The sequence below is a fragment of the Plectropomus leopardus genome, chromosome 1 (assembly GCF_026936395.1).
Source record: "Plectropomus leopardus strain MGB_pleo_1.0 chromosome 1, ASM2693639v1, whole genome shotgun sequence".
Classification (NCBI taxonomy): Eukaryota; Metazoa; Chordata; class Actinopteri; order Perciformes; family Serranidae; genus Plectropomus; species Plectropomus leopardus.
Window position 1 is genome coordinate 2,884,406 of NC_142176.1, and position 23,607 is coordinate 2,908,012.

At 38.6% G+C, this 23,607-nt stretch overlaps 1 pseudogene; it reads left to right on the forward strand.

The window, feature by feature from the left end:
* Window positions 1-9,027: 9,027 nt before the first annotated feature.
* LOC121943630 (uncharacterized) lies at window positions 9,028-13,040 on the forward strand (annotated as a pseudogene).
* The last annotated feature ends 10,567 nt before the right edge of the window (window positions 13,041-23,607 follow it).

Here is a 23,607-nt window from a genome sequence, read left to right on the forward strand (position 1 = left end):
AGTCTCCATCCACCACCCCGACCTCCACTCTGACTCTCTGCCTCATTAGACACAGGACACATTGTGTCTGGATCTGAGCATTTGCCAGAGGTTGTGCAGATATATTGATCTGCACTGACTGATGGCTCCTTATTAACTGTTGGAGCATTTTTTATTACCTGTTCTGGGAAAAAAATGTCGTCACAACCCTGCACAGTGCTTTGTGGTTTTAGTATTTTGTTCCTAACAGCCCCATTATTTATACCAGCGCTGCACAACACAGCCGGGAAATGTAAATAAGCACGCACCCTCCAGACTCATTCATCATTGGTTCTATTAGTGGTCTATCTCTTTTCGGGTCTGATGCTTTAGTCCCAAAAACTTTAATTAGAAACAATCCATGTTTACTAAATTAGAGACTCCATGCGGCACACATATAAACCACAGAATACCAATGAAATGTAAGATAAGGGCGAAAACCTCCATTAAACCTCTGATTGTCACAGTCTGCTTCATGCATTAAGACTTTTTTGGGAAGACTAGAGTTGTATCTGCAGTAGACTATAAAACAGGGATGTTCAACCCTCCTTTACTCGGGGGCCATTTCTGCATAATGACAGGAGGCCAGGGGCCAGTTTCAGCAGCTCCATGCATGTTTCTAGGATCTTAGAACATTTCTCATATTTAAGGATGTTTCTTGTATTTTCGGACATTTGTAGATTTTCGGACATTTCTTAGCGAGGACCTCTGTTGGGGAGTGTGTGGAATCCTCTGCTGGCAGTTTTTTAAATATATATATTTAAAAAACCATAAAACAGCATCAAAATAAAACAAGCTTTATTTTGATGCTGTTTTATGGTTTTATGCACTCTGGCACTCTGTATTAAAAAAATGTTGGGGGAGGGGGCACCCAGCACCCTATCAGGGGGCAGATTTGGCCCATGGGCTGCAAGTTAAGTATCATTGCTACAGAATATAGTTTTTAGTTATCCATTGATTTATTCTTTAACTTACTTATTTACTCATTATGTGGAGGTATGCCTATATGGGCTTATGTGTGCATATATGTAGATGTGGGTGAAAGTATGTATGCAAATGCATATGTGTATTTATTTACATGCAGGCCACCTGCTCCACACCACATCTCACTGACTATGTTTACATGCACAAATTATACCAGTTTTTTTCCTTATTCTGAAAAACTGTATTTTTTATAGTGCTTTTCAAAACAAAAGTTACAAAAAACCCTTATGAAGTGCTTTACACAAACAATTCAAGTACACTGAGTTATACAACATGAAAAGGAGTAAAATAGGTCAAATGGATTAAACAATCAGAAAAATAAAAGTATATAAAAAGATTTTAAGAGGTGTCTTACAAATTAAGTAAGTTCAGGTCAGCTGAAGTGGAAACCATAACCCAAATATAAAACTGGACAGAATTTACTTTTTAAAAATCTTGGTTTGCAGATTTCAAGACAAGTTCCATCCAAACATTGCTCGATCTTCAATTTGATTCAAAACTTATGCTCTATAAAAAGTTATTACATTTACTAAAATACATTTTCTATGGATCTTGTTCTCTATACAAAATGTCAAACAGGACTTAACAGGAAGAAGAAACGCATGTTTATGCAATATAAAAGCCAAGAGGTGTAATTAACATGTAAATCATATCCATAATCAAACCAAGAGTCAACAGTGCCGAACTAATGGAAGACCCAGGGAACCAAACCAAGTGCTCCAGTTTACACCACATATTGTTCTGACTGCTGGAACAGTGATGAAGCCTGTATGTCCTGTGTCCTGCACAGTATGTGCTCACTATGGACTGTGATTTGATTGTCCAGCCAGGCGGTGCATGCAGCTGCGAACCATCACTGGAGACGCCTGAAACACTCTGATCTGCACTGACATGATCTGAAATCAGCAAGTGTAGCAGAACTTTGTGACACCAATATGCTCAGCACACATACATGCCATGCCATCTATGTGGGGGGTGTAAGCATTGGGTTTTATGTTCCCTCCAAAGTCAAAGATAAGGGGTCAGTGTCCCCCCCAGTCCTGAAATGCTACTGGTAATATTTGGTAGCTGTAGCAGCCCTCGGCATAAAACTACAACAGTGTGGAGTTTAACTGCAAAAAGTCATTTTTTATATGTATGTCGAGCAAAGACTTTGCAACACATACAAATAACATTTCAGTATTTGATCGCACATCTAAATAAAGTGACGCCTGTATCAAAAGCAATTTATATATAAGACGGATAGTTTTTCACTTGATATAAGCAACTTCATATAAGCACTGCAGGAATTATTTTTTGACAACATCCTACTTTGGTCATATTCATAAAGAGATGCTTATTTGTTGAGTTGCTGAACGAGACAGTGAACACAGTGTCATTGCCCCATTCATAAAAATGTAACAGACAACAATGTGCATGACCTGCAAGGTTTTGGATTTCTATTTTTCTTTGTTTAAATGTATTTTGAGAAAACAGATAGCAATGCACATGCATGCATTTTGTACACTTTCTGTATGCTATTCACTTATAGGCACGGACATTAGATATCTAATGTCTTGGGCTGCATAATTGATGGAAATATCATCAAAATTGCAATATGGCCAAGTACAATATCCAAATTGCAGGAAACGTTTTGGATAAAGGCAAAATGTGTCACAGCATGCCATAATAAATAATGAATTGTGGTGCCGGTACCCGGTTAAATAAATCATTTTATAGACGTAATGGAATGTGCTTGATGGTACAGACCCCAGCAAAACATCACATTATCATCAATTTCATATTTTTTTTAAGTAAACATGAAATGCGAAAATTACTATTCCCATTAAAATTATGTCTAATACCACAGTTTTAATATTTCTCAAAGATAATCACAATATTCTTAGCATATCATGCAGCCCCACTAAGGCCTTTATTTCCTTTCTGATAAATCATGAGATCAGAGATTCTTCTGTTCGTTCCTCCTCCGAACAAACAAACAACATTCTCAGTAACATGTTGTCTAATATTAGCTCAGAGACCTGAACAGGATTTTGGATTCTGACCTTTTCGTCTGATACTGGAAGGATAAAGGTTGTGCAATCGTGTTTTCTTCATCTGAGGCACGAAGCTAAAAGTCCTTTTTATCAGCTGGAAACCTTGAAAAGGTCACTCATGTTTTTGTTTGTTTTTATTTGAATCAGATTTGATTACTATAATTCTACTAACTGCCCAGTAGGAGAAAAACCTCCAGTCTGCACCTGGTTGAGAGTAACAGCGACATTAGGTCTGGCTGTGCTAGACTTAAGGCGCAAATGTTTTATGAAATTTTAGGCAAAATAAATAAATAAATAAATAAATAAATATTAGGCCTAGTAATAAAATACTAACAATATGATTTTTCCAACTCTAGTCAATACTTTTCTGACAGTACCATTTGTGAAATATTCCTAACTCAGCACCTATTTTAACTACTAGTATTACTGGTAGTAAGTGCATTAAAAAAGCATCGAAGCTTGTTCGTAAAATTTGTAATGTTTGATTACCAATCACCTCGATCAGTTGGATCAGATGTCGGGTGAGAAACCAGTCACCACAAGTAAAAAGCTAATGTTGGGCTCCAAACGCATCACCACATCTCCGAGGCTGTAAATCTGTGTTTGGTGTGATGATATTCTGTAGTCTCATTTAGCCATTTGTTAGCAACCGCCTTCGAGACACATAAAAGCTTTTAGAATAAAACATGAACGTCTCTTCAGCTTGTGTGTACTAATTTTAGGCCTCTAACATAAAAAGCATTAAAAAAAAACATTGACTTTGAGACAAGGGAAGGTAGAAGAAGGTAGATTTTCTTAGTAATTTTTAAAGTTTAAAAAAACAAAATTAAAATTTGTCCTTGATCCTGCAACATCTTCGGAGTTGAAGGAGGAGTTGATTAAAATCATCAGATACTCTAAAAATTCCATCAGTTGCTTCAGCATGTTGCTGCTGACGTCGTGAAACCACAGGTGCTGAAATGTTAACTGATTTCTGGGTTTTAGGACTGATTACTGGGGTTCTCTATTATCTGTGAAGACCTCACTTTGCACACAATGTCAAGAGAACGAGTTTGTGGATGTTATCGTGGCTCCTGTTGTTTTTGTGTGCAGTCTGCAGACCTCTGCATTCAGGGAACAGTAGTCTGTAGGCCCCATGTGGTCTTTCCTTAGAGAAACAAACAGGAAGACCTACCTTCTGTTTGACACTGTGTGCGGCATTAGTGGATCAGCAGCAACGATCAACAGCAGCAATGTTTGATATTTCGAGCATGTTGTGCGGTTTGACACCTCATTTGTCACATATTGAACAGTCCCTGGTCGGTTCTTCACCTCAAACGCTCTTTTCTTGCATTTTTCAATCCAAAGAAGTCCCCACAGAGCATTTCTTTCCACAAACTCTTGAAAATGACTTTTTTCCACTTCCCTTGCAGATGATGTCTTTCAGTCTGGCTTTATGTTCATTCATCTATAGTGCTTTTTTCTGTCTTCCTGCCGTTTCATCTCTCTTTGTCTTGGTTTTCATGTCCACCCAAGCATTCATGTCTTCATCCATCTTTGTGCTCGCCGGTGTCTTTGGGTCAACAGCTCTGGACAAGGTGTTGACTGTGCACATCAGCTTGTGTGTGTGTGTGTATGTGTGTGTGTGTGTGTGTGTATGTGTGTATGTGTGTATGTGTGTACTCTATGAATCAGAATAACATGGCTGTTAGTTGCAGGAAGCAGATGCCAGAGTCCATACAGAGAGAGATATTTTATCACTGTGCCACTGCAGCAGGTGAGCTAATCCTGCATCCTCCTCAGCATGCACACACACACATGCATGCGTGTGCACACACACACACACACACACACACACACCCACAACACCCACAGAGAAAGGGAGCTTTCCTCCACATTAACCAGGTGCAGAATCTCCGAGCAGCAGACAGAGCAGACCTGGACATGCCCCCTCTCCACACCTGTCAGCCTTTTGCCATCACTGATCACCTCTACACCGTGTGTATGTGTGTGTGTGTGTGTGTGTGTGTGTGTGTGTGTGTGTGTGTGTGTGTGTGTGTGTGTGTGTGTGTGTGGGACTGGGAGACATGGCCAGGTTATGGTAGTTGGTTTCAGCAGAGCAGAGCAGAGCAGAGCCGTGTTGGGCCGGGTCTGATGACCCATTTTCACCAGGGCCACAGATCTGTCTCCCAGGAAACGCTCACTAAAAATACCCCATGAGTCCACAGCAAAGACGAGTTTTTATTTATGGTGTACTGCGTGAGAGGACACAACAATCATCCATCTGTTTTCTTTAAGCTGCTTTTTGTTATTTAGCATAACTGCCTACTCCATTATGGATTTGGTGCATCTGCTGCATTCAACTTCCTACTTCAATAATCAGCAAAATGTACTTAAAGTGTTAAAATACTCACTCTGCATTATATTATTATAGTACTTCATCCTTATTTTTGTGCATTTTCAACAATGCAAAAAGGGCAGTTGCCCTCAGGGCTGGGCAGTCCACATTTGGCACAAAAAAGTAGTCTGTGCAATGGATGAAATTAGCTGGACATTTGCATTAATCTAGGAGAACATCACTTAGCACTCAGAAAGAGCGGGAATACAAATTAATATTCAAACTGTAATCTGCAAGTCAGCTTCCTCTTGTTTCCCCTAAATTCAAAATTGAGGAAACCAATATTTGACTGTGTAATTAACTAGTAAAGTATTAATAACTTCAGATGACGCAAAACATGTGCAGTATTTAGATAAGTGAGGAGAAGAGAGATGGATGTGGAAATGACAATCACAATCATAACTCTTTTGATATAGAAACTTTAAAAACAGATTCCAGATTTCAAAAAATCCTTTGACAACCAAAGCAAAGCTGAATTCAGACCTGAACTTGACCCGTTAGCTATTATTCTGCTATTTTTCGATTATGTTTGTTTATTGTTTTTTGGTTGATTTATGTGACTTTCTGTTTTCTTATTGACTTTGTTGGCTTGTTTCTTTACTTTTATTGATTACAGGACTTCCCAGCTCACAATGTTTGGTTTTAAAAACGTTCTGATATTGGTACAAAGAATGTTTTGGTAATGTTTTCAGCATCAAGTTTTCATTTAGTTCCCACAACATTCTTAAAGTTACGGTAACATTTTCTATAAACATCGTAAAAATGTTATTTTTTTGTCTTAACATATCACATAACAGGAATGTTTCATTAAAGAAATGTTCTGTAATCTCAGTCCTCAGTAACATGTTCTGAATGTTGCTTTGAGAACCTTTGTTCTGATGTAACATTGTGGGAACGTTTTATAAAAGAACATTGTATGATCTCTCACTTCTCGACATTTAACATTACAGAGAAATTATTTGATAATGATAAACATCCTTGAAAGCTTCTTTGAATTAGATTAAAATGTTTTCTTTAAAACATTATTGCAACTTGCAGGTAACGTCAGCCAGCACTGTGGGAATATTCCCTGTAAGATGGGTTTTATATTTGTTTATTGTCGTATTGAGGTGAGATTCCTCATAAGCCCCTGGGGTCTGTTAACCCTTTGAAACCTGGATGGACATCCATTTTCTTGTGCTTCCTTTAGACCTTCCACAAGTATTTAAACCTTTGAAGCCTGAACACATATCTTGGGGTGCGCAAACTTTTAAATGATGATCTTTTCCTTTTTCTCATTCTAAAATTGTACAAAACAATACTAACCATTCACAGTTAAGGGGATATTTTTTTTGTTGATGCCCAAACTTGCATGCTACTGTGACATTCTCAGGTGTACTTTGCATAAACTGTGGTTCTGCCTGCCTACATTTGATTATGTAGAAGCAGGTAGATGTTTAGGAAACTATGTGGCATGTCATTGTTCATCATATTTACTGAAGACTCTTTTGATGCAACGAAGAAAAGAAAACTTGGCGAAGTGAACTGATCCCGCTTGCTGTGGTCTCTGAGGGATTGAAGGTACATTTTCTTACATAATTTGTTTTCTTCTATATGTAATGAAATTTGTGAGGAAAACAGATTGCAAATGGTCATGAAGATTAATATGCAGATTGTGTGCCAGCCTTGAACTGAGGGTGTACTGTTTTCTGCTGTTAAATTTAACTTAATTTACTCGTATTTTCTCTTCCTCTCTTCCTATAAACTAGAAATTAGTTCCGCTTTAAAATTACCATTTAAAGGCTTGATTAATCACTCATCCAGTGTTACCTTGAATTTGATAAGTTTTTTTTAATGTTTCTCTAAAGGGGTTGCTTGACCATGCATTCATGAGACGGTTTATGCAGAAGTTTGTTTAATCGTACTGTGTTTTAGTGAGAATGTATGTGTTGTGAAGTAGTGAGCATACGTCTGGATAAATAAGACTTAGACTGTACTGCACGAGTTGTGTGAGTTTGAAAAATGCTGTTAATCTTTTAACACCTGGGTCGACATCTGTGTTTTTCACTAGCATTTAAACCTGGTTTAATTTTTCTCAGAAACACTGGAATGGTCCAAAAAAGAGATATGAATAAATAAATATGATCAAAAACAAGGAGAAAATGTCCAGAAAACAGTATTTATAACTCTACAACTCTAGTGATTATATTACAGGGGAAAAAGGATATAAAGTAAGCATTTTCTTGAGGTACTGGGTTTTTTTAAGGTAATTCTCTTGTAACTTTTAAATAATTACTTGCAACTTTTGGGGCTATTTCTTGTTAATCTGTTTATCAACCTCACATGTTTTTGAAAGAAATCAAGACAATTTGCTCAGGTATTAAAGAGTTGCACTGTCAATCTGAAAAATATTTTGTAAAATCAAAGTTAGCAACTTCAATAAACCAAGTTCTCTTTTGTCTTTATACTACTTTTTGCAAACTAGTCAGTCATATTTGTATATTTTTAAACATGTTAACAAAACAGAACTTACGTGGGTTAGTCATGACCATGACCAAGTTTAGTCAGATTAACTTTATTTACTGAGGTTGCTTTTTTGCATTTAGACACAAATTTATGTAATGTAAGATTAATATATTTTTTTTACTTACCTCCATCAAGGTTTCCTAGATTTTTTTTTTTTGTTTAAGTAGGATCACCTTGTCAGATTTTGTGTTTTTCTCACATGGTAAACTGGGTCAGTAAGTGATATATGAAGGGCACATTTTGTGGGTAAGGTTTTTCTTCAAATAAAATTTTGACATTTAAGAAATGTACTTTCTCATATAGCACAGAGATACCAGAGAATAATTATAATAATAAAACAATTAAAAAACTTAGGTCACAAACACATTTATGTAATGTCAAATAAAGAATATAATGTTATGGAAAGGAAAGAAGTGTTTATCTAAAAAATGCTTATGTATATTCTTCCTCCTCTTTTCATTATCACCATTATTATTATAATTATAACTATGTCAGTTGTTCTGAGCAAATATGTTATAATCCACTGACAGGTATTTACAAAAACATTTGCATTTTTTTCCAGGAAATGATGATAGCTGAGATATGCAAAATACTAAAATGAACGTCGGTCACACGTTAGATGAAAAGTGGGAAGACACCAACAAGGCAGAGTGCATCTGTACACAAACATAATGCATCCGTTTTTTACTCAGTCCTGTAAAACTCCTAATCCAAAACCAGAGGGCAGAGGGTCACTGATCAATGTTAGGTAGATTTTAAACAATAAGCTGCCTCTCTAAAACCCAATTTCTTCATCTGCAGGTCTCACTCTGAAAAATGGATTATCACTACATTGACAACATTTCACACTACAACGGCTATAATAATAGCCACTACTATCACGGCCACTTTCACAGCCATGACTTTTATCACTACTACCACCACAGTTACTACTACCACTACGACTACTACGACTACTACAACTTCTACTTCCATACCCCTGACTTCCTCCATTCCTTTGCCTTCAACCCCTTTGACGCCCCGAGTCAGAATCACACTAAAGTAGCCGAAATAGCCACAAAAGTGGTGACAAGCGCTATCATTTCCGTCGGACTTCCTCTGACCCTCATGGCCATCTACGCTCTTTATTCTCAGGTGAGAAAATCATGACTGGTTTTTTACTTTATTCAGGTGACATATTTGACATGAGGTGCCTTTTGGAACATGTTTGCAACTGTTTATTTACTTTTGTTTTCCTGCAGGTGCGAGATAATCACGTTGCTCCGATCTTTGTCATCAACCTTCTCATGACTGACCTCGTTCAGTTCTGCTGCATGATCGATGAGGTGGTGAACACCAGGAAACGCAAGATAAACGATTTGGTCCATCATGTTTATCTCTATTTCCTGATGACCAGCGTTGGCTTCATGGTGTGTGTCGCCATGGAAAGGTAACTGTCTGTCCATCTAATGTTTCTGATGATTTGAAATCTCTATTTCGAACATGTATGTGTAAACTTATCTGATCCACCTCCTCTCCATTATTCATTAACTAATAAATGTGAATATCTGTCCTTACTTACAAAACTCATGAATACATAAATACATATCAAATGTATATACACACACACTTATGCATATATATACATACATAAACATACAAATACATAGCATTCATAGCCAAATGTGTCCTACAAAATAGAATTGAATTTATAAACAATTTGTTCAAGTTTATTTTCTCTTCTCTTATATATATATACATACACACACACTCACAAATACACATACATATACCTATATTCCTATTTGCAAAAAATAAATAATGAACAAATAAATGAATAATCAATAAATCAATAAATTAATAATCAATTTTTAGAACTGGTTCAACATTGCTTCAGCTCCACACTCAAGCCTCATAAATACATTACCAAAGCTGTGTTTGTCTTGACTTGCAGGTATGTGGTCATCGCCTGGCCACTGTTGTACCGCTTCAAACGAACGGTCACCATGTCCGTGGCAGTCTGTGCTATAGTCTGGATCCTGCCTCTTGCCTGTCTCCTCAGTGTATACCTCTATGATCTCTTTCTAGTGGAAGAAATCATCTTGGCTGTCTTCTTTCTCCTTCCCTTCCCACTGCTCATATTCTTCCTGACTGGGACCCTCAGGGCTCTGTCTGTCACCATCTCGATCCCGTCTGACCAAAAACACCAAATTGTAGCAGTTTTGGTCCTGGTGCTGCTTATTTACATCCTGCTGTTCCTGCCCAGCATCATTTGGTTCCTTGCAAAGAAGAAAGTAAGCACAGTCCTCAACAACCTGTCTCATGTGTTTCTGAAGCTGAGTCCTCTTGCAGATTTAATTTTGTATGTTCTTATGAAGAAAGGGACCGCTGACAGGCTTTTGGCCTCTGCATGTTGCTCCAGAATAGACAGCAACGATGTCAGCAGTTTACCAACATAAATAACCAAACACGTTCCCAAAACAACTCGTCAGATAGTTACGCTGCGTCAGTGACCTTCCATTTCTACTCATGGTGTTTAAGCTGTCCTTCTGCATCAGCTGTTTACGCTCTGTGATGCAGCTTTTGGTGATATCAACAAATGCACATGGTGGGATGAATCAGCACGGGCTCTTTATTTACACGACAGTCCGGACTGTCACAGTGGTTTGGATTAGTAATTAATATATAAATATATTGATTCCTAATTATTAGGAGTCTCATTAAATATACTAAACTGTCTAGTTGCAACTGTGATTATTCATGAAAATAATAACTAGGGCTAAAACTACTGAATAAATAGTAAAGATTGAAGGGTTTGGAGTTCTTGACACAGGACAGGTTTGCAGCATTCACTCTTGTTCAACATCAAACAAACAGCATGCATATTCCAAAAAAAACCCCAAAAAACAATTTATAATGTATGTGTGTGTGTGTGTGTGTGTGTTTGTGTGTGTGTGTGCGCGTTCACACACCCAGGAAACAAAGGGAGGTCCAGGGCAGGAGCATTGAATTATAGCTCAGTGATGTTGGTCGGCCGGTGGGGTTGACGTGTTGTATTCAGCCTCTGTTATCAAAGTTTCATACCCTCCCGGGCTGAGAACATTGTTCAGTGAACTGTCATGCTCCTGGAAGCTTCGTTTTCTTCCACTGTGTGTGTTTGGGTTTATATTTCTGTGATGTTTTGCCCATAGGTTACCTGGATATTCATCTGAGTTAGATCATTAATCAGCTAACTTAGTGCTATCACATCAGGAAACGGCTTTTTTCATATTGCGCGTTCTTTGTTTCCGAAAAAGGAATGATGACTGAAGCATATACTAAAATGCTGTCTTATATTTGGAACCGATGTTGTTATTATTACTGTTTTGTTCTCATGTATATGCATATTACATTAATTTAGGCATACAAATGTTTTTTCCTGTTGCCATTGATATTATTGATTATTATTTGTTATTGCTTATTGCCTGGGCCAGGATGGGTGGGATAGGGGAGGCGGGAGGGGAGTTTGGGGCTACTGTTGTCAATGGAAAATGTACAGCTTATTTTGGAAAATTTATATTGTATATATTGAAAACTCAATAAAAAGAAGTTTTAAAAATATATACATATATATATATATATATATATAAAATGTGTGTTCGCCAAACCACACTGTCTGACCTCATTGAGCAGATTGCTTTAAATGGCAAAGGGAAATTTAAACACACAGTAAACCATATAAAAAGGTGAATAATGCCTCTATTATAGCAGTGGTAGGTGATGCACACAGTCAGGGGTGTTAATGGGACATTTAATAGTCAGTGTGCAGTGTCGGTTGGCCTGAGAAGGTCATCCTGGCCGCTGTACTCGGGGCCATGTTTACATACAGTCTTCTGTAACCATCCACTGCACTGCATGCTGACACATCTAATGTGTCTCTGTGTGTCTGCATCACACTTTCTCTAGTTAGTTGGCTACTGGTGGTTTTATTTCTACTGAGCAAAATATGTAAAGGATTGTTGGGGCTGTTATGAAGTTATGAAAAGTAATGTAGCAATGAATGCAATTAATGTAAAGATTGTCTGCTATCTATTGGACATCTGTGTGGTCACCTCCCTACAGTTTTAATAATAAAGCAAGTGAGAGACATATGATCAGTGTGCCAATATGTTCTCATGCCAACTCGTCACATGGTGCCATTCTGTCAGTGACCATCCACGTCTACTTTTGATGTTCTAGGTATTCTTCTGCATTAGCTGTTTATGTTCTGGGATGCCATTAGATGCACATGGTGGGATGGCACAGCACAGTCCTTATGTTTACACAACCGCACAGACCATTGCAATGGCTGGGCTTAGGGAACAAAGTTACGGATGGTTAGTTTTAGGCAAAAAAGACTAAAAAAAACTCACATCAACACAGGAAGCAAACTCCCATCAGTTAAATTACATTGTTACTGGCAGCTCTATTACCTGGCACTGTCCCTCTGCATTTAATGCTACTGGTTCCTGCCTGTTGAGTTCTCAAGTGATGCTGCCTGTGCGTGTTGCATGTGGATGTGCTTGGCCGGTCGTTGGCATATAACAACGCCACCAGTCCTGTCCAAGTGACTTCTCATCTGACGCTGTCCAGCTGCATTCTGGTTAGACATGAAAGGTTGCTTGAGGCGTCACACTTATATGGCGAAAGCAGGGTGGCGCCATTTGACAAGTTCAGTGTGAGAACTTGCTGGTCCAGCTGGTAGTTTGTCCTGTGGCAGACCCAGAACACGCTGGAGGGATTATATATCTCATGTGGCCTTGAAACGCCTCAGGATGTCCAAGGAATTCAAAAGTGTTGGTGAGGAGTGGGAAGTCTGGAGTTGTCGTAGAAAATTATTTTATACTTTTGAATCATGTAAATGTAATCATGAGTAATTGTACAGTGTGGTATGATTCAGTAATGTCATTAGGACAGTCTTTCACTGTCTCCAGTAAGTCTGAGTGTTAAGATACTGCAGATGGCAAGACCTTGTTAATGTTTTGACTACATTGATAGGCACAGCTATGTGACGTGTGAAATGTATTATTTAAAGATGAGTGATTCTTCTGTTACTTTAAGCTTTTAGTATTCCTCTGTCCATTCATGTATCACACAAAAAGGTCTCTGATCAGATATATGCAATAAACACATATTTAAGTAAGGACAACTGAGTTTATTTCTTTACTCATCACAGTTATTTAATTATTCATAAAGTTTTTATTACATTTCTGTTATTATTAATTGAGTTTTATTTATCATCCACAATTAATCGAGAGTACAAGATTGTCTACAACAGGAGTGCTTTGCTCAGCCTGGACAGGACTTTGGACCAGTGGGCGTTTGATTTTGGGAAAACACAGTGGATTAACAGTGGACATAGTTAACTGAGAAAGTAAACCGTTTTGTTTACGCTGCATTTGGCTGAACTTTAAATGTTGTCTGCTTTTTTTTTTTATATAGCCTTGTCTTTAAGGGCTTCCATACTTGATATTCCCGCCACATTGAGACTGGAAAGGCACGTTTGGCGTGATGATGCTGAACATCCCTGACAATCTCATTTAGCCACTTATCAGCAATCGCCTCAGTTTAAGACACATAAAAGAGTCAAATTCACAAGTGAGGTATTTTTCAATGTATTTATGTCGCAGAACAAAACATGAAAGTCTCTTCAGCTTGTGTGAACCACAGGCCTGATTTCAGACATAACACCAAAAACCCATACATTTTTTTTTCTAATGGAAATCCATTAGAAATACAGATATGGATACAGATAATTTGGTTGGTTGAACATTTACAGATAATGGCGCACTCGCTCATTCCTACTTCCATTTAACAAAATCATCCTCGCGTTTCCCGGAGGCTTCAGTGATGGTATGGAAGTGCAATCTTTATGATCCTGGGGATTCCCATGAAGGAATCATAGTGCATTTCATATGCAAATAAAAGTCATACTGATTAATAATGTAGAGAACTATTAATGTATGCCATCTGTGGATTTTAGAGCCTGTGTGGGAAAATGGCCTTGGAATATGTCAGACACATTCAGAAATTCGGTAAGACTTTCCCTCAGCTGAAAATCTGTATCATTCTTGTAGAATATCATCAAGAAAAAAACAGTGTATATATTTGCTCCCTTAACATTAGCATCCTCTGAAGAGCATTTTCTTTTCAACCTGAAGTCTTTTGGACAGATCCTTGGGAAAATACTGGTCACAGGCGACACACAGCCAATTCTCATTCTGAATTCATAAAATAATGCCGCGTGCTGGCTGTGTGTGCAAGTGTGCAATGCCAAAAGGCAACTTTCTTGTGCACATGAAGCACCGCTGGATGGAATCAGCTGAGAACACAGCAGAATCAGTCCAGCTGTTGTTATACACCGGTGGACCGCCGCCAGATGTGCCTCCTTCCCCTAATCGTAGCCATCCATTCCAGCATGTGCATTTGTTGACATCCCGGTATTGGTTTCTTTGTGCTGTTGTAACCTAAACACAACCACATGCAGAGTCATCCCACCATGTGCATTGGGTGCATCCTAAAACGTCAACAGCAGACACAGAAGGATACCTACAGCGTAATATGTAAACGCAATGTGAAGAGCTGGGATGAGAACGTGTTGCAACATAAGACCCTCAGTAAACAACAACAACAACAACAACAACAAAATACAACTGCAGGCTTTGAGCCTTAGCTGCACTTACAGGAGATAACCTAACATTAACACTGAGTTACACATGCTATGTCTGAATTTTGAGGAGAATGGAAGCAATTTCTAAATTTGTGTATAACATAAAAGTAATACAAGGTGTAACAGACAAGTAATACAAGTTACAAGTAACAAATTATTGTTGGCAGGGAGTAATAAGTAAAGAAATTATCCTACTTTTACAAACAGCAATGAGTAATATAATTGATTTTTGGAGTAACGAGCCCAATGCTGCTATGTCTTATCGATTTCAGCCCCGTAATCAAGTCAAGCGTAGAGTAAAAATAGGCATCCTATCCCATATGATATTTTTTCTTTAAATCTATATGTTTTAAAGAACTGTGTTCATTATTTTTGGTTTTGTTCTTCCTGTCAATTCAGTTAAACTGTTCTAGTTGTTTTAATGTTTTGTATTTGTGTGGTTTTGGTGTAATGTTATAGGAGGGTGCAATATTTATTTTTCAACTTTATTGTTTACTGTATGAAGTGCAAGTGCAAACACTGTGACCATAATTTGATTAATTTAATTAATTTGAATGTGGACCCAAAGAAAGGATCACAACAAACAAACAGACCAATGTCTGTTAAATAACATGTAGACCAACATACACTCATCTTTCAGTGACTATTTATCTTTTTCTCTGTTTCTTCAGACACGAATAACTAATATTTTTTTGATACTTTTTTTCCAGCAGCTGGGGAGCTTGCCATTTCATTTGAGTTTTAAATAAATTCCCCTATTGTCACACATATTTCCAGTAATTTGACAAGTCAAATGTTAATAACCTACAGCTGTTCCTTCTCCCTCATCCTCCTTGTGCTTCTCCTCCTTGTTTCTCTCCATTTGTTCTTGTTATCTCATACAAATGTCTTTTTGCCTTATTTTCCACAGCTGGCATATTGTTTTATTGCTGCTTGCAGCTTCACATCTCTTCTGCTATTGTTTTTTTCTGACTCCATAATTTATTACAGGAGCATCTCCTCTCTCCTGTGAACACAACATAATCAGTGAAAACAATTTGGCTCGCTGAAAATGTCTGACGTTTATTCCCAATTGAAATGTGAAATCTTATTGCTTTTGTACTGCGAGCTCTTATTTCTCATCAGTATTTTCCGTGTTTGTGGTGAGTGCCAATGAGAGCCAATGAGAGACGGCTCTCAGCTCGTCCTTGCTGCATCACCGGGGAGTCTTTGTCTGCGAACAAAATAAGCAGATCAGTGCGACAAGTTTAGGCTTAATGATCTTGATGTGCTTGTCGTCCCATTTAACTTGTTACATTAAGGATCTGAACATGAGTCTGCATATCTCATGATGGAGCTGTTACTTTTGTATGTATATCAAGACTTTTTTGTTTCCATTCTAGATGTCCCTGGGTTTGCCTGGATCAATAGTAATAAAGTGATAATAATCAGGATGTAGTTAAATATCAGGTGTTAGTGATGTGATGGGGTGTCAGTGAGTGCAGGAGGAAGCTGTTTTCTCTGTGGCAGAACGAGCATCCTCAAATGAAGGGAGAGGATACAAAAATTGCACTCTGGTAAGAAAACTGTTGGATATAATGAATCCATCACTGTCAGCTTCTAAATGAACCCAGATAAGCAGGGATGGCCCGTAGCACAGAGAATGAACTCCACCCTTCGACCTGACAATGGGAGCATAAACACGTCAGAGCAGGAAAAAAAAGCTGCTCAGCAGTCCATCAGCTTCAGCTCTCACTGCTCTGCTGAATATTAACTATCATAGGAGAGGCCTGTCAGTGTCTGCGGATACATAACATCACAAACACGTAATACACCCAGTGACATGAAGGTTAATGGAAGAGATGATTACAGTTTTTCTCAATGGCTTACACGCTATAATTTGAGCTTTTTACTAAATATCCTAAACCATAACATCATCTACCCAATGAGAAACTCATTTTCTGATTGGTATGGAATCAGAGGGGTTGCTCTAATCCGACTGAAAATCTACATAGCTAACCAACAGCAATTTGTGTAGATTGGTAATCACAAATCAAAATGTCTGGATATTACTTGTGGGGTCCCACAGAGGTCTGTACTAGGTCCTAAACTATTTGTTCTTCAGGCTGCTCAGGTAGTCCTTGGTCATTGCTTTTCCTAGTTGTGTGTCCAAGTCTGCTGCTTGGATTTCTGGAAACCGCTCAGTGAATCTGTCTTTTATTTGATAATGAATCTGGTATTGATGTCAAGTATGAGTAAATAGATGGATTTCCATTACATTTGCACAAAACGTAAGTGATATTTTTGAGATGCTGTTAAAACACAAATGTGGGATGACTGCGTTTCCTCTGAGTGATGTTCTGCGACTTCTACTCTGGTGATAACATTAAAGAAGCACGCCGATGGATGTTCAGAACAGTAGCAGGTTTATTTCTATTGCAGCCACTGCACTGGACGTCATTATTTCCAATCCAAGGCAATATAGGTGTGTTTTGCGAGCACTAATGGAAAGGCAAGCCCCTTTTCCGTGGGAGCAGCCACGTATGAGGGATTTCTGGGAGGTGATAGTCCGAGATTTCACAGAGGAATTGTGGATTCAAAACTTCTGGATGATACACTCAACTTTTGAGGAGTTATGCGATGCAATAACAGCGCTTGTAGCTCCTGCTGCATCACGAGGGAGCCAGTTCGTACTGACAAGCTCATAGCCATAGCATCATGTGACCTATACAGACAAATAAAGTGTTTCAACTGCAGTTTCATGGCTTTCTTGAATCGCCTAAAATACCACCTCATCAACATTTGAGCATGAGTTGAGTTTGATGAGTTTTATCAACATTGATATGTCTCCATTAGATATATTTTATATTTGCAATTTCAATTTATGCAATTTGAGGGTTAATGGAAACCTGCCTACTGACAGTGTTACTGTGTTAAATATCCCAGTAGAGAAAGGTGCTGGTTCTGAAACAATCAGACAAAGAGTTGTCACAGATCACTACAATCCCCTCAGCACACACCCTCACTAATTGAAACTCAGCTCTTGGAGCTGCAGATACATCCCGAAATCAATTGTGTAGGCACAGAGGGACAATCCTCACTCTCACAGGTTTTACCTTTTTTTTTCTTTTTTAAAGAAAAGCACCTCTTCAGAGTCCTCAAAGCCCTGGATAGATCTGTCTCTCGGTTGCTGATAATTGAATTGGATTTGCTGGATGAGCTGATACAGTAGCAACATTGAGGTATTGATCCCTGCTTACAGCAGCCAACAGTCTAGTCCTTTCTAAAGTGACTTTTCTGTTTCTGCAGAATTTAGATGTAATCGTGGTAGGCTTTTTCAAAGGTTTGTGGTTATTTTGTCCTTATTACACAGCCTATTACAAGGGTGTTTTTTAAAATATGGGATTGTTTTAAAAGGAAAATGTCACTTGCACAACATTATTAAATCATGATTAAGTTATCATGGAGAATAAAGCGCCACCATTGATCCAGGCTGTGCTCTGCTCCTCCGCCAGAGAATTAGAGGAAAGGCAGGAGGGTGGGGGGGGGGGTCAGTGCCAGTGTTCACATTGCCCTGGATGTGGAGCTGTGGGCTATATGTTGTTTGTCTTTTGTTTGTTTCAGGGATCTTTGCTCCTGCTCTTTAACCTTTAGGAACTGTTAAGCAAATTTTATGCATTTTTCATTCCTCATTTTTCAATAATTTTGACTGTTCATGTAAATGGCATACAGTTTGGCAAGAATGTATATTTTTGTTGAATCTTGGAATGAGAACAGGCTGGCACTTAACCCTTACAGAAGAATGAAATCAGTCTAAACATTTGACTCTCAGATCAAGTAAAATTGCGTAATCTTTCTATGCATACATAAACAATGGATCAATGATACATCAACAAAAATGTTTGGGTCATTTTCAGTAGAAAAAAAAATCATGACACACTGCAGATGTGTGATAGCCTAAAAAATGATCTCTTACTAATTTACACATGAATATAAATGATTTCATCATGAAATAAAGCTTTATAATAAGTGACATAACTGGTTATGTTTATACATGTTACTAGATGTACTTTATCATCTACCTTAGCTGTTTCACCTGTGCTTCAATGTTGCTACTTCCTGTGCTACTCGATCATGTGGATGACAAGCCACTGCAGAGCTGAGGACAGAGAATAAGTACAAGAATGACTAAATTCACACATTACTCCCCACATGCCGTTGATAATTGTTTTGCACATTGGATCAAATCAAACAGCACCGATAGGGTGTTTCATGTGCATACAGCGCAGAGCCGCAGGCATGCAGGCAGAGCTTTGTGTCCTGTGAGTCCTTTCTCCTTCCCTTCAGGGCGCACAGGGCCGTTCTGCGTCATTCAGCTGACTCGCCATGGGTGGCTACCTGTGGCCCTTCATTATGACCCCATTCAGTCAGCACGGCTTCCTGCCAGCACTGCTTCCATTTCCTTTGCTCACAGAGCCAGAAAAGAACCACAACAGCTCCTAATCATTGCTGCTTTGCTGTTTCTGCCATCCACGGAGAAGATTATGTCTTTTAAACCAGGCAGGGAAAATAGTGTGCATCTAAAGAGAAATACCAAAGAGGAAAAATGAGAACACGACAAGAAAAGAAGTACGTAGCCATATGGTCTATAATTACTGTCAGCACAATTAAATGTAGCTGAATATTTCCCAGTCCTGAAACAGAATGAGAGGAGCTTTGGTGTTTGTCACTGCACACTTGAAATTATATACAGAGTCATGGTTGAAAGCATTTTATTATTTAACATAACAGCCTGGTGTGACAACCTGAATGCAAAGAGCAAAAAAAAAAACTTTTTAAATTGATAATATCTTAGGAATGGTGATGGGCAAGTCCAACTCTTTTTGAACTTGTCAAATATGTCTGCTCTGTCAGTGCTTTCAACGTACAAAAATGTTTCACGCCAAAAGCCATGTGACAGGTCCACATACACATTCGCAGACAGCCTACCACTAAAGCAGCCCTGCTTTTAATTATGTGAAACTTTTGGCCTTAATATAATGTAACCCTATGCGTAAAATAACAACAAAAAAAAAGAGTAAAAATCACTCCCGTAAGTGTGGAAATACGTTCTAGAGACCATTTTTATGGAACATTTTAACATGGGGGTCTATGGGGACTGACTCTGTGTTTGAGGCAGCCTCAAGGGGCCATTAGAGGGACTGCAGTTTTTGGCTCTTCTGTTTTGACAATCATTTGCCATTCCCAAGGATTTGCTGCTTTGTAGATTAATGTGTGTTTCTTTCTGTCTCTTGTATTGTCCAGACAATTTTATGTAAAGGCCTGATGGTGTTTGGTTTGGAAAAGTGGAAAAAACCATAAAATATCACAGTGTCCCTGTTTCCCCCTGTGTTTCCCATGTCCCCTGTTTGCTTGTCTGTGTGTTTATGTGTGTGTGTGTGTGTGTGTGTGCCTTGTTTATGTCTCTCCCCTCACCTGGACCCTGCCTCCCAGCACACCTGCCGTCAGTCAGCTCATCACCTCTCCCAGCTCCCTGCTCCACACACACCAGCAGGCCATCAGCTTGTCAGCCCTCCACTTTAGTTTCTCGCACCAGACTGCTGTTCCAGTCTAGGTGGCAGCCACGCTCAGGCTGAACTTTTCTTTCTTTGAGAATAGTTTTTCCTGTGCTACAGGGTTTCTGCTTGCCCACTCACCTACACACCTAAACATCTTTTAAACTCCAGCTGCATTGTTGTCTGTGCTCAGTGCTTTGTGGGTCCACTCACAAACCAAGGAGGTTGCTGCTCGGCATTCAGCCTCCTTAAGCCTTTTTAGAAAACTTGCTGTTAAGTCAGATATTTCAGGCAGAAAACTTCACACAACAGCCTGCAAAATCTTGAAAGGACTTAGAGGATATTATTTTTCTTATACTGTCCATATATCACCAAGTGCAACTTCAGTTTTTAGCTTATTTTTGTGTGTAAAATTGCTGCCATGAAAACAACTGTGTGCACATACTGTATGTAGAATGCACTGGAGACATCATGGTGGCAAAGTGTGGAGGTTGCTGCTTGGCATTCCTCCTCCTGCAAGTGAAGACACAGCATTTAGATGAATAGTTTGGTTTCCTTACAAAGCTCTAAATCATAACAAGTGAGGATGAAAACTGTTGAATACATATGAGAAAATGAATATCTTTATTTTTAAAAACATCAGCATGAAGCATGCAGTTCATCTCAAACTTTAAAGACACTCAAACGTCCTCTTGTAAGTTTATTTCCCACAGTGTAACTTGAACACTTTCTCCAAGGACACTGGTTTCATTCTCGGTGTTGTTGGATTAAATTTCGCCCTTTTGTGCGTAACATCATCAGCCTCCCTGCCTCTCCTCTCCATTTCATCTCCTCAGCATCAGCGCTCTCTGACACTTTCTCACTTGGACATGCTAATAAAAACAGGGTCCCCGGTGTGCGGGGGCCTTTGTAGCCGCACAGTGCAGCAAGAATCTCACAAAATCCTGCATGCATACGCACCCTTATATGTTTGTTTGTCTGCGTGTCTTTCCATCTGTCCTGCCGAGCACAATAAAGTAACTGACCAACCATCTCGCTACGGCAGTACAGACTTCTCTCTGCTTGCTGTGAGAATGCCTGGACCCCCTAGTCCCAAGTCCTCTGCTCTTCATAATCCTCCGCTCCTCTTCACCTTCATTCACACACATCCATATGTATGAGATCATCAGACCCTCTATGTCTTTTGAGCTCTGCAACCAATGATATGAAGTGTGTGGAATATGGTTATAGTTTGATTTGCACATCAGTTAAACAAACAACAGAAAAAACTAAAATATTGCAACATGCATCACTTTTTAAAGTAGAAAACCTGCCATTACATCAGGCATTTCAAGCAGAAGATTTCACAAAAACATTTAGACCAGAATGGCCCTCCTAAAAATCAATTTCCATTGCATTTTTTTTTAAATCCACGTTCATATGATAAAACTGTGAGAAAGAACCTCATTCACACAGATTCACAAAAAGAGCAAAATTTTGAAGGGACATAGAAGATATCATTTTTCTCTCCATATATCACCAAGCACAACTTGAGTTTTCAGCTAATTTTTGTGTGTAAAATTGCTGCAGTGAACACAACTGCACACACATAGAGTGCATGGAGACATCGTGGTGGCTGACACATAAAGTCTGCAAATAAATCCAGTGACCACTCTCTCACAATGACACTCCATATCCCCATCATGAGTCTGATGCAGGACATGTTTACCAAGACCAAACTTCAATAAGCCTATTGTGTTCACCTATCAAACCTTTCATTCAGTTATGTCTTTTGGTGGTTGCTCTGAGAACATTTTGGAGCCAAAAAAAGGCCCCCAAACGTCTACTGTAGATCCAGCAGCAGCTGCTATTTCAAACAAACCATCAGTGTTAATGCATCACTTCCTGTTGTCCCGCTTGATTATGTCCAGAGAATGACTCACCGACTCTTACAGGTGCTAACAGCAGCACTCTGAAAATAGCAGCGAGTTGATTCAGCTTTGTGCCATGTGACGTGGAGATAGAGAAAACTACAGAATAATATCATTAATTCATGCTTAAGTCAAAGCAAGTATTAACTTGCACATTGAGATATTTAGATAAGAGGACGTGGATGCATGAACACGTCGGCCTCCGTCCATCAGGGTCACTTGTTTGCACATGGATGTCGGTGCCGTGTGTTGGCTGGTAACCATATTCAGCAGGTCAGAGTGACAGTGGGATAATCTGAGCTGACAGGGCAGCAGAGCAGCGTCGAACCACCATGCCAGCCTGTTACGCAACACAGGGCAGCTCAGCACCAGCAGCTACTTCAAAGTGACATGATTACACAACGTCAGGCACTTTGCACTTCTCTCTCTCTCTCTTAAGTGCGTGAGAGAGAGAGACACATATTCAGAAAAAAAAAAATCTAATTAGAATCTGTTTTGACATTATCATCTGATGTACTTCACCAAATATGTTTGTATTTCATTCAGGAGCAGTGTCTGGGGGGGTGAACCAGAGTGGTGACGATATTAGCTGATTCTAATCTGAGCTTCAAACGCTGCGCTCTGATTTCAACATGGACTATCAGAGGCACAACTCTGAGTTGTTCAAAGGAGAAAAACTTCCCTTATCAAAATGCTCGCTGCTAAAATTAACTGCAAAAAACACGAGTCAAGTGTTTCACGAGCTCTGCTGTAACATGATGTCATGACAAAGGGATTGTAGATGGAGTTATGGATTCTTTGTGTTATCATTTGGTTCATTTTAAGCCGGCTGTTTGTCTGCACCGGTGGTGCAGTCCAGAGACGTCCATCATTCTTTTTTCCTGATTTTTGGGAAACGTGCTGTGGATGTCCATTATCCTCGCAGGATGAATTCTGATGTTTACAGGTGCATCTCAAAAAATTAGAATATCATGAAAAAGTTACATTTTCTAATTAATTTAATTTAAAAAAAATGAACTTTCATATATTATATACTCATTACTCATAAATCAAAATATCATAAGCCTTTTTTTGTTTTAATTTTGATGATTGTGTCTTATAGCTCATGAAAATCAGAAATCCAGTAGCTCAAATTATTATATAGTATTTATATAGTATTTCCTAAGATCATTCAAAAAGTAATTTACGAAACAGAAATGTCCAACTTCTGAAAAATGTGTTCATTTACATACTCAGGTTGCTTTGATAGCGGCCCTCAGCTCATCTGTATTTTTAGGTTGGTTGTTTCTAATATTTTGAAATATGTTTTTTTTTTTTACATGTTTTACATTTTCCGAGCTGTCAGTCATATTATTAAAATTAAAATAGAAAAAATGCTTGAACATTTTGATATATGTAATGAGTCTAGAATAAATGAATGATTATGAGGATTATGACCTTTCTTTTCAGACCGAAGCACGCATATGAAAAGTCACAATCTATTGGGCATATTGAGGATGGATGCTTTGTGTTATTTAAATATAAAAAAAAGTGTATAGAAAGGCAAAAATATGGTGGAAAAAAATGAATTGTATCA